General features: G+C 44.0%; 1 long non-coding RNA gene across 1 annotated transcript; it reads left to right on the top strand.

The window, feature by feature from the left end:
- Positions 1-10,970: 10,970 nt before the first annotated feature.
- On the top strand, positions 10,971-13,965 carry LOC142024023 (uncharacterized). The gene is made up of 3 exons (XR_012648368.1): positions 10,971-11,136; positions 11,797-11,903; positions 13,056-13,965. It is a non-coding gene; the product is annotated as an uncharacterized LOC142024023 (long non-coding RNA).
- The last annotated feature ends 577 nt before the right edge of the window (positions 13,966-14,542 follow it).

The following is a 14,542-nucleotide window of genomic DNA, read 5'->3' as shown; positions in this document are numbered from 1 at the left end:
TGGAAATGATAAGATCATAGGAGAGATGATCAAATATGGCAGAGAAAGCATGATTCAGGAAATACACTGACTATGTAATATGGCATGGAAAGAAGGGAGGGCATCTAAGGAATGGACAAGATCCATGCTAGTGACAATACACAAGAAAGAAAGTGTATTGGAGTGCAAGAACTACAGAACGATTGCCCTAACAAGTCAAGAACATAAGAACATAAGAATGGCCATACTGGGTCAGACCAAAGGTCCATCCAGCCCAGCATCCCATCTGCCGACGGTGGCCAATGCCAGGTGCCCCAGAGAAGGAGAACAGAAGACAATGATCAAGTGATTTATCTTCTGCCATCCATCTCCTGCCCTTGTTATGAAGGCTAGGGCACCATACTTTATCCCTGGCTAATAGCCATTTATGGACCTAACCTGCAAAAATTTATCAAGCTCTTTTTTAAACCCTAATAGAGTCCTGGCCTTCACAGCCCCCTCGGGCAAGGAGTTCCACAAGTTGACTGTGCGCTGTGTGAAGAAAAATTTCCTTTTATTAGTTTTGAACCTACTACCCATCAATTTCATTTGGTGTCCCCTAGTTCTTGTATTATGGGAAAAGGTAAATAATTTTTCTATATTCACTTTCTCCACACCATTCATGATTTTATATACCTCTATCATATCGCCCCTCAATTGCCTCTTTTCCAAACTGAAAAGTCCCAGTCTCTCTAGCCTCTCCCCATATGGGACCCGTTCCAAGCCCCTAATCATCTTAGTCGCCCTTTTCTGAACCTTTTCTAATGCCAATATATCTTTTTTGAGGTGAGGAGACCACATCTGCATGCAGTACTCAAGATGTGGGCGTACCATAGTTTTATATAGGGGAAGTATGATATCTTTTGTCTTATTATCGATCCCTTTTTTAATAATTCCTAACATCCTATTTGCCTTACTAACTGCCGCTGCACACTGTGTGGATGTCTTCAGAGAACTATCATCTAGGCAAGGTGCTGATGATGATACTGACTGAGAGACTAAGATCGCAGATTGAAGAACATATAGCCGAAGAGCAAGTGGGGTTCAGAAAAGATAGAAGTACCATACAGGAGATATTGGCACTAAGACTGATAGCAGAGAAAGCTTGATGGAAGAACAAGAACGTATACACTTGCTTTGTTGACTTTCAAAAGGCAATTGACAGCATAGATCAGAAAGTGACTTGGGCAGTGTTGCAGTTGTATGGTGTGGATAGCAGACTGATACAGTTGTTGAAGGATATCAATGACAATGCAGAGACAGTGGTGAGAACATGAAGGGAGTTGGGAAGTTGGTTTAAAACAAGTAGAGGTACGAGACAAGAAGATCCAATATTGTCAAGTATCTTCATCGCACATCTGGAGAGAGCAATGGACAAGATAAGAAAGAGGTAGAAGGGATATCTGTGCATGGGAAAAGAATTAACAACCTGAGGTTCATGGATGATATAGTTATCATTGAGGAAGATGAGGTGAAACTAGCGAAAATGGTGCAGGTACTAAACAAAGAAGGGAAGCGGTAGGGACTGATTATGAACATTGATAAAACAAAAACAGTCGTATTTGTAGATAAGAAAATAGGAAGGACAATCTGTATAGATGGGATTGAATTAGAAAATGTAGAGAAGTTCATATATCTAGGGAGCAACATAGCATGTGATCTAGACTGTAAGAAGGAAGTAGTGACTAGAATAGTTGAAGCAAGAGCGAGTTTGAAGGTGATGGATAAGATCTGGAAAAGCAAAGCAATTAGCTTAAGAACGAAGCTGAGTGTCTTGAAAACGTGTGTATTCAGCAGCATGTTGTATGGATGTGAGACATGGGTGACAATGAAAGATTTGAAAAGAAGAATATTGGCGTTCGAAAGGAGTTACAGAAAGATTCTGAGACTAGGATGGATGCAGAAGGTCACCAGTGAGGAATTATATTGAAAGATACAGCCGAAAGAGAACCTGCTGCAGAAGTTTATAAAACAGAAGCTACAACTATTTGGGCATATTTGCAGAATGAATGACGAACGAAAAATCAAGGCCCTGGTATTCGGCATAATGGACGGCTCGAATAGGAGAAGCAGACCCCACAGAGAATGGATAGGTGATATAGTAGATTGGTGTGGAGCTAGTCTACAGAAACTAAGCCACTCTGCACTGGACAGGGAAAGATGGACAGAAATAGTGAGAGAGGCATCAGACACCGACGGAGCCCACCGGTATTGATGATGATGAGTTAATAAGGCCTTCGCCCAACCTGTCTCATATAAAACAAACTGATGGAAATTTTGGTTATGTTCATATGAAAAAAAATCCCATTCAGCACGGGTAAGAAAATAAGTATGTAGAACATAAAGAACTTTATCAGTATATAAATGTGAATACATACATATAAAAACAGTAACGTATTTCACCGTTTTTAAGCAGATGGATGAGCCCAAGACTCAGCAGCCCTTACAAAATTTCAAGCACCCCCTCCCCCTGCGAGGTGGCCCAACCCCCATTTTGCTCACCCTCATTAAGATCTATGGAGGCCTGACTGAAAAATGGCAGATATTTTTCACTTGAAATTTTGATTTCTTTTTTAAATTCATGTGCAAATTGTTTGTCTTTTCAACACTCCCCGTGCACAGCCAGAAATGTTTCATTTTCAAAAACTACTTCCAGTAAATCTTCATCAATAATCCATTTTTTTTTTCAGTAGAACTTTTCAGTTTTTGGAAGCTAAGAAGCCTAAAATTATATACTGAATTATGACATGTTTAACCAAAACCTGAACATTTCTAGTGAAAACTGAATTATTTTACTGAAAAAATTCCATTTCTGTTTCTTCACAGAAAGATCGAAAATTTCACAAGAATGAAAAATTTTGTTTTATTCAAAACCTCAAAACTCTAAAGAACAAAATTATGTTTAGATAAAATATGATGTAAAGGAGTTTTTTCACCAGCTCTAGGCCCTGGACTTAGGTAGAATTTAAACAATTTACAGGCTGGCCCTCTGCAAACAGAGGAATTTTATGTATGCGCTTTATCCACTCACAGTTGCAGACAAAATCAGGAAGCAATGTTTGTTTTCTTCTCCCTATTTCTTTATACTTTAGAAATAGGTAGAGACTCCTGTTACCGAGAAGACCACAGTTACGTTGGACTCTGCATTTTTGCAGGAGGATAGAGCCCTTCCTTAAGGAGTTACAGACTAATTATAGAAGACAGGTGAGTAATAAGAAAGAGGAGGAATGGAAAGTGGAGATCAGTGTGTGTATTAGTAGTGGAATCAGGTGATTACTGAGGTTAGACCATGCACAGCTGGATGGCTCTGACTATTATTAGCAGGCAAATAGGGGGAATGAAAGCAAACAGTCTGAAGTGTTAGGGTACAGTTTAAACCTGATATATTGAAATTTCATAAAGTTCTGAATTCAGATTTGTGTAAATTGTTGCTCAAAATACTTGGCTCTGAATGGGACAAGATTTAACCCAAGTCAGTTAGCTCACTCTGACAGAAAGCATTCCCAGTGCTCTATCAGTACAAAGCACAGGGGTAAGTTTAACAAAGGAGGACAGCAATAGTGTGAATGTCTAATATGCATCTGCAGCATCAGGATGGCAGATCCACGACTGCATAGCATAGGCAGTGAATGAGACAAAATATGGTGAAGTCCTTTCCTGTTACTTATCTATGCAATGAAATTCTCCATGCTGTTAATGACAACTCCGCTTCTGAAAATTCAGAGTGAGATTTCAACAAACATTCAGATTAATGCACAAACTTGGGTTTTCTGTTGATATGAACTAGGGGCTGAGCTGTGAATAAACTTGGTGGAAGAAGCATTCTGAAGAAGTCAGAAAAGAAACCCAGCAGCATTACTGTCATTTTTAGCTCCCTGCATCCACCCACAGGGTGGGGGAAAGTAGGTTGCCTGCTACTGGACTTCTTGTCATTTGGCAAATGTGAGAGCAAACAGCATTGTACCATGAAATATACTCCAAGGAATCAGTGGAGTTTATTGGCCCATGTGCCCCTGGGGAGATATAGGTTTTCCTGTTTTCTTTGCCACTGCTGCTTACTTTCAGATCTAATCAAAAGTTTACATTCTCCAAGTGTATCTGCAAAGGCCCTAAAGTAACTCCTCAGAGGTTAGACTAGACTAGAGGAAGGAGGAGATGTGACTCCTTAAGCAAACCTGGGGAGTTTATATAGCAGGCTTTTTTTTTCCAATCACTTTGGTCCATTAACCAAAAAACAGCAGACTACCAACCACATGGACTTGGACCTGGGTGTGACAAATGCCTCTGTTTAGAGAAGGCAGTTTAGCCAGTAACCTATTCTGATGGAAGGAAGAAGACATGAGCATGGCTCTTGAAGAAGAAAAGTGATCAGCTCTAATATTTTGAATGTTGGGACATCTCATGAGCACCCCAGGTTAACAGAGACCGCTAATGGGATTTTTGTCTTCATCATGACTAGACTAAGGGTTTTGTTGCAAATATGTGAAAGAGAATTCGTAAGTGTATAACCACAAATATCAACATGTAGTCCCAAATGTGTGTTGCCGTGCTTGTGTAAAGTGCCACTGGCAAATGTTTCAAATTTGGATTTTATGCTTTGTTTTTATGCCATGTTTTCAGACATCTATTATTCATTATTATTATTGGTAACTCCTGAAATTCTAGAGATATTCATTTCTGCATGATGGGTCATTCCTAGAAAAGTGGGAAAAGATAAAAAGGAAGAGAGAAAATGCAAGAGTTTAAGTATGACTTCCACCCCCAGAACTAACGTTAGGTTTATATCTACAGTTGGCATGAAGCAGTTAATAAAAAGTTCATCCCTTTATGTCCTGATAGCTTTGTGGTGTGGAATATGAGGCTCTGACTGGCTTTCATCAAGTGTATCATGACCCAGTTTCCCTTGAAATTTAGGCTGGTAATAATGTACAAGTTGACCTTCTTTGGCCTTAATTTCCCATTGCCTTGGTCTTGTGATTCTATCTCCATCTCCAGATTACATGGCTCTGGGAGAACCTAGCCTTACTTCCTTGACCATATCTTAGAATGGCTTCCTTCATTTCTGGCTGTAACAGGTAAAGATGAAATCCCAGTTCTAACAGCTGAGAGATTCAGATGTACAGCTTATTTCTTAACATGAAACTCAGGAAAAAGATCTGGGACTTAATAGTGCTACTTTTGACACTTCACTCCATAGGCTTCTGAGATGAATATGACATAATTGAGATGTACTTTGTGCTAGATATCATTGGGAAGTGATTATCCCAGTTGTATGCCTGTATCATTTCTGTATCCGAAGTTAGGAAAATTGATGATGTATCTGTATATTATATGTCTTACTTTGGGTGTTGACCACAATTGACCCTTCAGGCACAAATCTGAAAAGCCAGATGGGACTTAGCCCAGACAAGGGATGGTGAAAATGTCGTGTCTTCCTGTGGATGCTCCAGTCAGCCTGGGAAGAATGACTACGCCAGCCCTGCAGAGACAGGGAATCCCAGTCGCTGGGTCCTGGACCCCTCCAGAGGACTGCCAGTGCTTTCCCACTGGAAGACAACAGGTTCCTGCCTTACACAAGTGCTATATAAGGCAAGGAGTGACAGCATAATGGTTCTATTGCCTCACCTCCCAAAGAGACACTGGGAAATGTCTGAAAGCAAGAACTGACCTGGGGAGGGAAGAGTTGGGCCCAAGATGGGAGGGTGCCCAGCATGTAAGTAATGATAGCTGAGGTCTCAAGCTGCAGGCCAGGACAGCTGCCTTTCAAGACTTTCTGTAATCTGTTTATGACAACATTTAGGGCAGGGGTGGGAACCAACATCCCATGAGCTGGATTTGGCTCACAGGTTGTCTGAATCTGGCCCGTGAAGTTTGGGGCTCCCCAAGGGAAAGAAAGTGTCATCTAAAGTTTAACATGGAAGTCTATTCTGATGATGCCAAGGATCAGCTTAGTCTCCTTTAGTTTTGCTGTGATGTGTTCATTAGCATTCCTACTGGACTTTCCATCTCTCCAAACTCCTTCCAAAGGTTACAAATCAACCCTTGCAGTCCCCTGGGAAAGAGAAGTAGAACTCACCTCATTTGATAATGGGGAAGATTGAGTGAGAGAGGTTTGGTGATTTGTCTAAAATCACATATTGAATCACAGTGCCCTGAACAGGGGTCTGGAGTTCCTGGTGCTCTGGTCACACCTGTGTCCTTTGCTTGTAGTTTTCAAATTACAAACCATTTGATTTTTACATGCTGAGCCAGCACCACAGATCCTCTCACACAATAACACCCTTGGATTTTGACAACTGGCGTGCAGTGCCTGGAGAGAGAGCCAGGAGATATCTAGAGTCTGTTCCTGACCATGCTACAGGTATGTTGTCAGACCTTGGCCAAATAATCATCTAAAATAGCTGAATCTTGCTGTTCCCTTAAGCCTTAGAAGTAATGGTACCAGCAGCAACCTGACTCTGCAGGCCTCGCTGTTAGCCTCTGGTGCAAATGAGGTATTACTTTTATTACAGGGCATCAAGGACCCTGACTGTATTGTGAAGACAGGTGTGGGCCATATCCTCAGCTGGTCCAAACCAACACATTTCTAGTCTTCTCAGTGAAGCCATGTGGATGACACCAGCCGGGAATCTGGCCTGCAGTTATATGAACTTCAGAGGAAGTTTATCATAGAGATATTTCAAACTTTGGGTGTCCTCTTTTAGACCCTGTTCCTCCAGGTGCATCCATGTGGGCTAGACCTTTGCCCCAGATTTGGAGTCTTAGGCAGATAAACACACTTCAGGCCACTAATATGAAAACATACAGGGCAGGCGCTGTTGTCATCATGAATAGGACAGACTACCAAAAGGAGGCTGCCAGGCAACTCTCCAATACCACATGCTACAAGCCACTGTCCCAGGATCCGACTGAGGAGTACACAAAGAAACTACAGCATCTGCTCAAGACCCTCCCTATAAAAACCACAGGAACAAATCTACCCAGACACACCCCTTGAACTGCAACCGGATTTATTCTACCTGCTACCCAAGATCTATAAATGTGGGAATCCCAGATGCCCCATCATCTCAGGCATTGGAACTTTCACTACAGGATTGTCTGGATATGTGGACTTTCTACTCAGACCCTACGCTACCACCACTCCCAACTTTCTTTGAGATACCACCGACTTCCTTAGGAAACTACAATTCATTGGTGACCTTCCTGAAAACACCATTCTGGGCACCAAGGATGTAGAGCCCCTTTACAACAATATCCCACATGAAGATGGACTCCAAGCTATTAGGAACATTATTCCTGATGAGACCGAGGCACAAATGGTGGCGCAGCTTTGTGACTTTGTCTTCACTCATAACTATAACAGATTTGAGGACAATTTATACTTTCAAATCAGTGGCGCTGCTATGGGCACCCGCACGGCCCCACAGTATGCCAACATTTTTGTGGCTGACCTGGAACAACCCTTCCTTAGTTCTCGTCCCCTAGTGCCCCTCCACTACTTGTGTTACACTGATGACATGTTCATCATCTGGACCCATGGGAAAGAGCCTCTTGAAGAATTCCACCATGATCTCAATAGTTGCCAGCCCACCATCCACCTCAGCCTGGAGCAGTCCACACAAGAGATCCACTTCCTGGACACTACTTTGCAGATAAGTGATGGTCACATAAATACCACCCTATACCAAAAGCCCACAGACCGCCATGCTTATCTAGACGCCTCCAGCTTCCATCCAGGGCATACTTCATGATCCATCATATAGAGCCAGGCACTAAGGTACAACCGTATTTGGTCCAATCCCTCACACAGAGACAAACATCTACAAGACCTTTACCAAGCTTTCCTGAAACTACTGTACCCACCTAAGGAAGTGAAGAAACAGCTTGAAAGAGCTAGACGTGTACCCAGAAGCCACCTGCTACAAGACAGGCCCAACAAGAAAAACAAGAAAACACCACTGGCCATCACATACAGCCGCCAGCTAAAGCCTCTCCAGCGCATCATCAGGGATCTGCAACCCATCCTGGACAATGATCCTTCAGTCTCACAGACCTTGGGAGGCAGGCCTGTCCTCGCCTACAGACAGCCTGCCAACCTTAAACAAATTCTCTCCAGCAACTCTAGACCACAACACAGTAGCTCTAAACCTGGAACCAATCCCTGCAACAAACCTGGCTGCCATCTCTGCTCGCATATCTACACCAGTGATATCATCAGAGGACCTAACCTCAACCACACCATCAGGGGCTCTTTCACCTGCACATCTACCATCAGGGGCTCTTTCACCTGCACATCTACTAATATAATATATGCCACCATGTGCCAGCAATGCCCCACTGCAATTTACATTGGCCAAACTGGACAGTCTCTACATAAAAGAATAAATGGACATAAATCAGACGTCAGGAACGGTAACATACAAAAACCTGTAGGAGAACACGTCAGTCTCCCTCGACACTCAGTAACAGATTTAAAAGTAGCAGTCCTACAACAAAAAAAATTTCAAAAATAAAATGGAAAGAGAAATTTCAGAGCTGCAATTCATTTGCAAAATTGACTCCATCAACCACAGATTGGACAGAGACTGGGAGTCGTTGGCCCATTACAAAAGCAGTTTCTCCGCTCTTGATATTCACATCTCCACATTAGCATCTAACAATGGTCACATTCCCCCTGACTGAACTGACTTGATTTCTCCTCTCTTGATGTTCACAGCTCCACATTAAATGCCAATAATGGGCCACATCCACCCTGACTGAATAAACCTTGTCAGCTCTTGCCCTCCCCTTTACTGAGACTCCCTTTTTAAATCCTCCTCTGAAACACCCCCACTCATGCATCTGATGAAGTGGGCCTTTGCCAATGAAAGCTTATGCTTCAAAATGTTAGTCTATAGGGTGCCAGAGGACTTCTTGTTTTTGATGCTCATATGAGTTTCACTACACTGTGAACCCAGAGCTAGTGCCAAATGTGGTAGTGACATAATGTGGTGCTTGGAGACCTTGATGCACCATGTGCATTAAGCGTGTGTATCAGACCTATTATCGAGCCGAGTTATTCCACTCTTCCTGGTTTCCTTATACAAATCCGTCATATTCCTAATTACCACCAGTTTTGAGCTATTGATTGAATGTGAAAACAAGCATGTGGAAAGCACAGTATTGTGAACAGACACACAGTCTGTTAGGGCAGAGTGGGGGACAGATTTCTGAACTATTCTGCTGACCCTCGGCTTTACAAAGCAGCAGAAATGTAGATCTTTAGTACTTCAAAGAATAGGAATGCGTGGGAGAGTTAGGGACACTCCAGGATTCACATGGAGCAGCTGTGCTAGGCAGAAGTGTTTTTAGATATTTGCAGCGGGTAGTGAAGCTGAGCATTCAGGGAGGGCTTATTTACACATTCCCTTCAGTAGTACAGTATTTACACCTAAATAACAAGAGCGGAATCAGGTCCCTAATGATGCTTTCTTTTTTGCCATGCGAGAATTTCACACTGATGCGGTAAAGTCCTGCTCCTACTTCCAGCTAGAATCAGTGGAAGTACCCTATTGACTTCAGTGAGTGTAGGCACCCCGCTTCCACACACACACTTATGAGTTGTGTCTATGTGCCTACTCCGAATCCTTTACTGAAACCAATAGAATAGAAACCAATAGAAAGACTGCCATTGATTTCAGTAGGCTTTGGATCAGGCCCTGGTGAGTGGCAAGTAGTTCTCAATAAGTATGCAAAACATTTTCACCCTTCTGAGCACTCTGACTACAGAACTTGAGTTAATTTGCAGGTCCAGGTACATTATTACCACCCTGGCTCCTGCCAAATGTCTGAACTTGGTTCTTGAAGGATTTTATTCCCAAACCCATAAGCAAACTATTTAACAAGAATCTGCAAATAAATAGCCATAAAGAAATCATATCAGAACGAGGGTCTTCTTTTTGAAAATGTTTGCTCATTTTCTCTCTCTCCACAAAAATAGAGTGCCACCGTTTTCACTGCAAATCTTCAGGTGTTTGCTGAAAATATTTATGGTCCGTAGCTGATAAAATGGCTCATTTAATTTCCCAGTAACTCACCTTGATATTTTCCCTATTAAAAGATACATTGACAGCTTGAAAAAAAGTCAACACTTGTCTTGAAATATTATCATGCCAAAAATAATAAAATAGTGGGAGGTCAGAATGTTTGTGATTTCACAGATTTACAAATTTACCACATGAATACAGAATGGGTGTTGTTGGGAAAAATTGTCCACACTCACTGTTTCATCTGTGTCCCAGGACTTCACAATTCATGTCTTGATATCAGGAAATCCTAATTTCACAGCTATATGAATATACATCAGGGAATTCGGGCAGTGTGATAGGAGTTCCTGGCGGTTCACTTCTGTTTGCTTTTCAGGGTCTCAATCAAGAACAAAACAAAACAGCAGAAATGTAGCACTTTAAAGAGTAACAAAATGAGTTATTGGGTGATGAGCTTTTGTGGGACAGACCCACTTCCTCAGATCAATCTCATTCCAACACAGACTGACATAAGTAGGGAGGTCCAAACATTTTTTTTGGCTCTCTGTACTTATAAATGGGACTGTTCCACGAAAGCTCATCACCCAATAAACCATTTTGTTAATTTTCAAAGTGCTGCACTGCTTTTGTTTTGTTTTGTTTTGTAGGAGCACAGACTAGCTCTGTTACTGATCAAGAACAGGTTAAGGAAGCATAAAATCTGGCTTTTTCAAGAGGTACAAACACATTTTTCTTCTTGACTCGCAGCTGCCGCTGCCGCTTGCGTAAGGGGTTTGGCGAAAGACCCTTTCAGCAACGCGGCCAGTCTCTGCCCAGCGAAAGACGCTGCTCCAGGCGCGTGTGCCCGGGACAGGCGCGGCGCGCCGGCTCGGCGGCAGCTCCCGGGCACACGCCCCTCGGGGTTGCCGGACAGACGGACGTGTGGCAGCTGCGCCGGCCGGAGGGGCGCGTTGCAGGGGCCGGCGCCGCGGTGCCACCGCCCGGGGCCCGCCCGCTGCCGCGTCCCTGCCCGGGGCCGGCCGGCCGGCTCCCGGTCCCGCCGCCCTGCGGCTCGGCCGAGCGCTCGCTGCTCCCTCCCGCCGGGCCAGAGCAGGTGCGCCGCCCCCCGGCCCCGCTGCGCCACCGACGGGCCGACGCCGCCCCTGGCCCAGCCCCGCTGCTCGCGGGCGGGGAAGGCAAGCGAGCACCTGCCGCGCCTGGCACCCGGCGCTGGCCCGGCAGGGGAGCGGGTCTGCAGCCCCCCGGCCCCATCCTTCGCATTGCGCCCAGCCCCGCGGCTCAGCCGCGCTCTCACTGATCTGGTGGCGCCCCGTCTCCCAAGCCAGGCAGCAGGGCGCGGGGGGCCACGAAGGGGCTGGTTTGAAATATAAACCGCCCAGGTTACAAGCTGCAGCTGGAGGTGCTGCTCCTCATAAGCCTGCGGGGTAACAAGGCTGGAACACAAGGCTGAAGGGACAGTCGTTATCCCTGTTCCTGCGAGGTGTCCCATTCCTTGTCATTGCTCACACAGCGCTGCCTGCTAGCGCGCTAGCCTGCTCGAGCGCCCTTTGACTCCCCGCTAGCTCTACCCCTCTGGGGTTTCCGCAAAGCTTGCTCAGCGCCTCAGGGACCCAGAGGCTGCTGTTGCAGGTATTCCCCCAAGTGCGGTTTCAGAGGTTGTCCTCTAGATTGAAAGCCTCTCCAGCGAAAGTAAGGGCCAAAGTTTAGCTCTGGGTCCAAATTTCAGGGGCCTGACTCTGATGCACTGGTGCAGGTTGCTGTAAAGTCGGAGCAGCCCTAGGGAGAAGAATTGCTCCCAATGGTGTCTTGATGATGTGTTGCAGTACAAACCCTGGTCCAGACTCCAGGGTTTTTCTTCAGGTGAGTCTCTGGTTTAATTTATTTCCTGCTTTCCAAACAGGGTAGATCTGGATTGATAATCCAGTTACTGACATTCCAGGGGATGGAGTGTTAGGGAAGTGTTTCCTTCTGTGAGTCAGTATCAGGGATTGTGTAGAATTTCCAATGTCAAGGGAGTCATGAAAGAATGTTTTTAAAGAGGAGACTCTTCCTGTTTTTTATGGTCATTTAGAATATAACTCGTTAATCATTTTCTGTACAGCAGCCAATTCCTGTGCTGAATACAGAATTACTAATTTCCTCATGGGTTTCTTATATGGTGTTTTCATCACAGTATCTGAACGCTTTCAAAACATGAATTAATCTAGCTTCACAGCAATCTGGTAAAAATCAGGTGTAGAGTAGGTTGGAAAAATGTTGATGGAGCCATGGATGAAAGTTGATACACTTAATGAAATGAAAAACAAGCAGTCCTGTATGTAGCCATTTAAAGACTAACGCATTTATTAGGTAATGAGCTTTTGTGGGTAAGACCAGTCTGAAGAAGTGGGTCTTACCTAGAAAAGCTTATTACCAAATAAATAAATGTGTTAGTCTCTAAGGTGCTACAGGACTGCTTGTTTTTGTGAAGCTACAGATTAACACTGCTACCCCTCTGAGACTATTAATGAAATGTTAGTGAAACATTTGCAGTGCAAAACTGAGGAAGAAGGTTCAGAAAAATCCCATTTTGCATTTTTGGAATGGATAATTTTGATTTTTCATTTTGAAATTATTTTAGTTACGTAATTTGAAAATTATACATTATATTTATTATAAAAGAAAAAAGTCAGAAATGAAACAAATAATTTCGAGCATTCCAAAATGAATTTTTCCCCTGAATTTTCTTTCCTGGATAATTTCAAAGTTGTAGGTTTTGTTCAGATTTGAAATCACCAAAACTGTCATAAATCAGAATGGCCATTGCCTGAGGTAAAGGGGTATTTCCATCACCATTTTCTATATTTGAACCTTCTGTTCCCTAAAAGTGTTAACCAGGGTGGGTGCCCCATTCAGGAAGCCTAGGACCTCATTGTTCAGAGTACTTAACTGTTTTATTTGTGTAGAGCACCTGCTCTACTATAGTGAAGGGTGAGCATCACTTTCTGTTTAAATAGCACTATGTTTGTTCAGAGATGAGCTCCCATTGACTGCCAGCGCTCAGTGCTTCGTATCCAGCAAATGAACACACCATGGCCACCTGTGAAGCTTTGATTTACATGACTTGCCAAACATAATACAAGAAGTCTGTGGCAGAGGCAGGGAGAAAATCCAGTTTACCAGGGCAGCATTCAACTCACTACGTCGCAGGACAGCCTTTTCTGCTCCTGAAATTCTCTGCCTTATTCACTGCTCATGTTCCAACTTCTACAGCAAATGAGGCTGGGGTCCTACAGACAATGGCCTCCTTCATTAAACAGCTCGAGTGGTCTCCAGAGCACTGCATCTTCCATGCACGGAATCATGTGATTGTGCAACATACATCATTCTGATGCTTCCTGAAACATTAATTCACAGAGTCTCATTACAACCTGTAGTAAGTACAGGCCCAGTATGAGGCCTTAGGCCTGAACTAAAGTAATGGTCAAGACTTTGCTAGCAGAAAGCAAAGTTCAGCTGTGAGCTAAAGGAACGCATTGCTCACAGAAGTTGGCAAGAAGAGGATTGATGTTGCATGAGCATATCTACCTAGCATATTGAAGTATGAACATGGTACCCGAACACCCTACCCTGGAACATTCCACAGATAAGAAAGAACAGGCTGACCTATTCCAAAGACAGGGGCAAAAGGGTAATATGATGGATAGAGTTGTTTTGTTCAAACCAACATGTACAAGGTGAGAGGTGGCACCTGACTACGTAGAAGGGTTGTACCTCAATACGTCAGGAGTTATGTGTAAATTGTTTGTACCTGTGTATAAGAATGTACTCCTGGGGTGTGGTCTGGGTCCAGCCGAGGGGGCAGTGGAAAGTCCTGCCACTGACTGAGCTGAGTCCATTGATCGTGGGTGCATATTTGTAGTATGCCCTGGCTTAGACTAAGAAGTCTACAGGGAACTACTATTGTGTCCAATACAGCAATAAACCTGGCTGACACGCCTTTGCACCTTACTAGACTCTTTGGTCATTGGGGGTTCTCTCTGGGTCTGCTGTGTCGGCTATCTGCAGAGCTGGGACAGCGCACAGAGGGAACACATGCATGCAACCTTCCTGAATAACTTCTACGCAGCCCGAGCTGAGGCGATGTGTAAGATACCAGCCTCCCTCCTGTTTCAGTCTTTTTAAAACATTTCACTTTTAAAATGTGACAGGTGCCCACAACTGATAGGCATGTTTTGCAGTGTCAGGCCAAGGACTCAATGTCCCTTTCACCCTGCAAGTGACTCCTTCCAGGTTGACTTTTGGTGAGGAGCCAGAGGCCCCTGGAACTTGGTATCCTAGCTGACGGCAGGACCCAAACATCCCAGCAGAGTGGTCTTACAGGGAGCTTTTAATTTAACTAAACTCATCTTGTTGAGACTATATAGATGAATATATTTTGGAGCATAACCTTTCATGGGCAAAGACACGCTTTGTCAGATGCATGGGTGGGGGGACGTTTCAGAGGAGGATTTAAAGAG

Source organism: Carettochelys insculpta, chromosome 21, assembly GCF_033958435.1.
Source record: "Carettochelys insculpta isolate YL-2023 chromosome 21, ASM3395843v1, whole genome shotgun sequence".
Classification (NCBI taxonomy): domain Eukaryota; kingdom Metazoa; phylum Chordata; order Testudines; family Carettochelyidae; genus Carettochelys; species Carettochelys insculpta.
The sequence above is the reverse complement of the archived record's forward strand: the minus strand, read 5'-3'. Positions and strand labels throughout refer to the sequence as shown.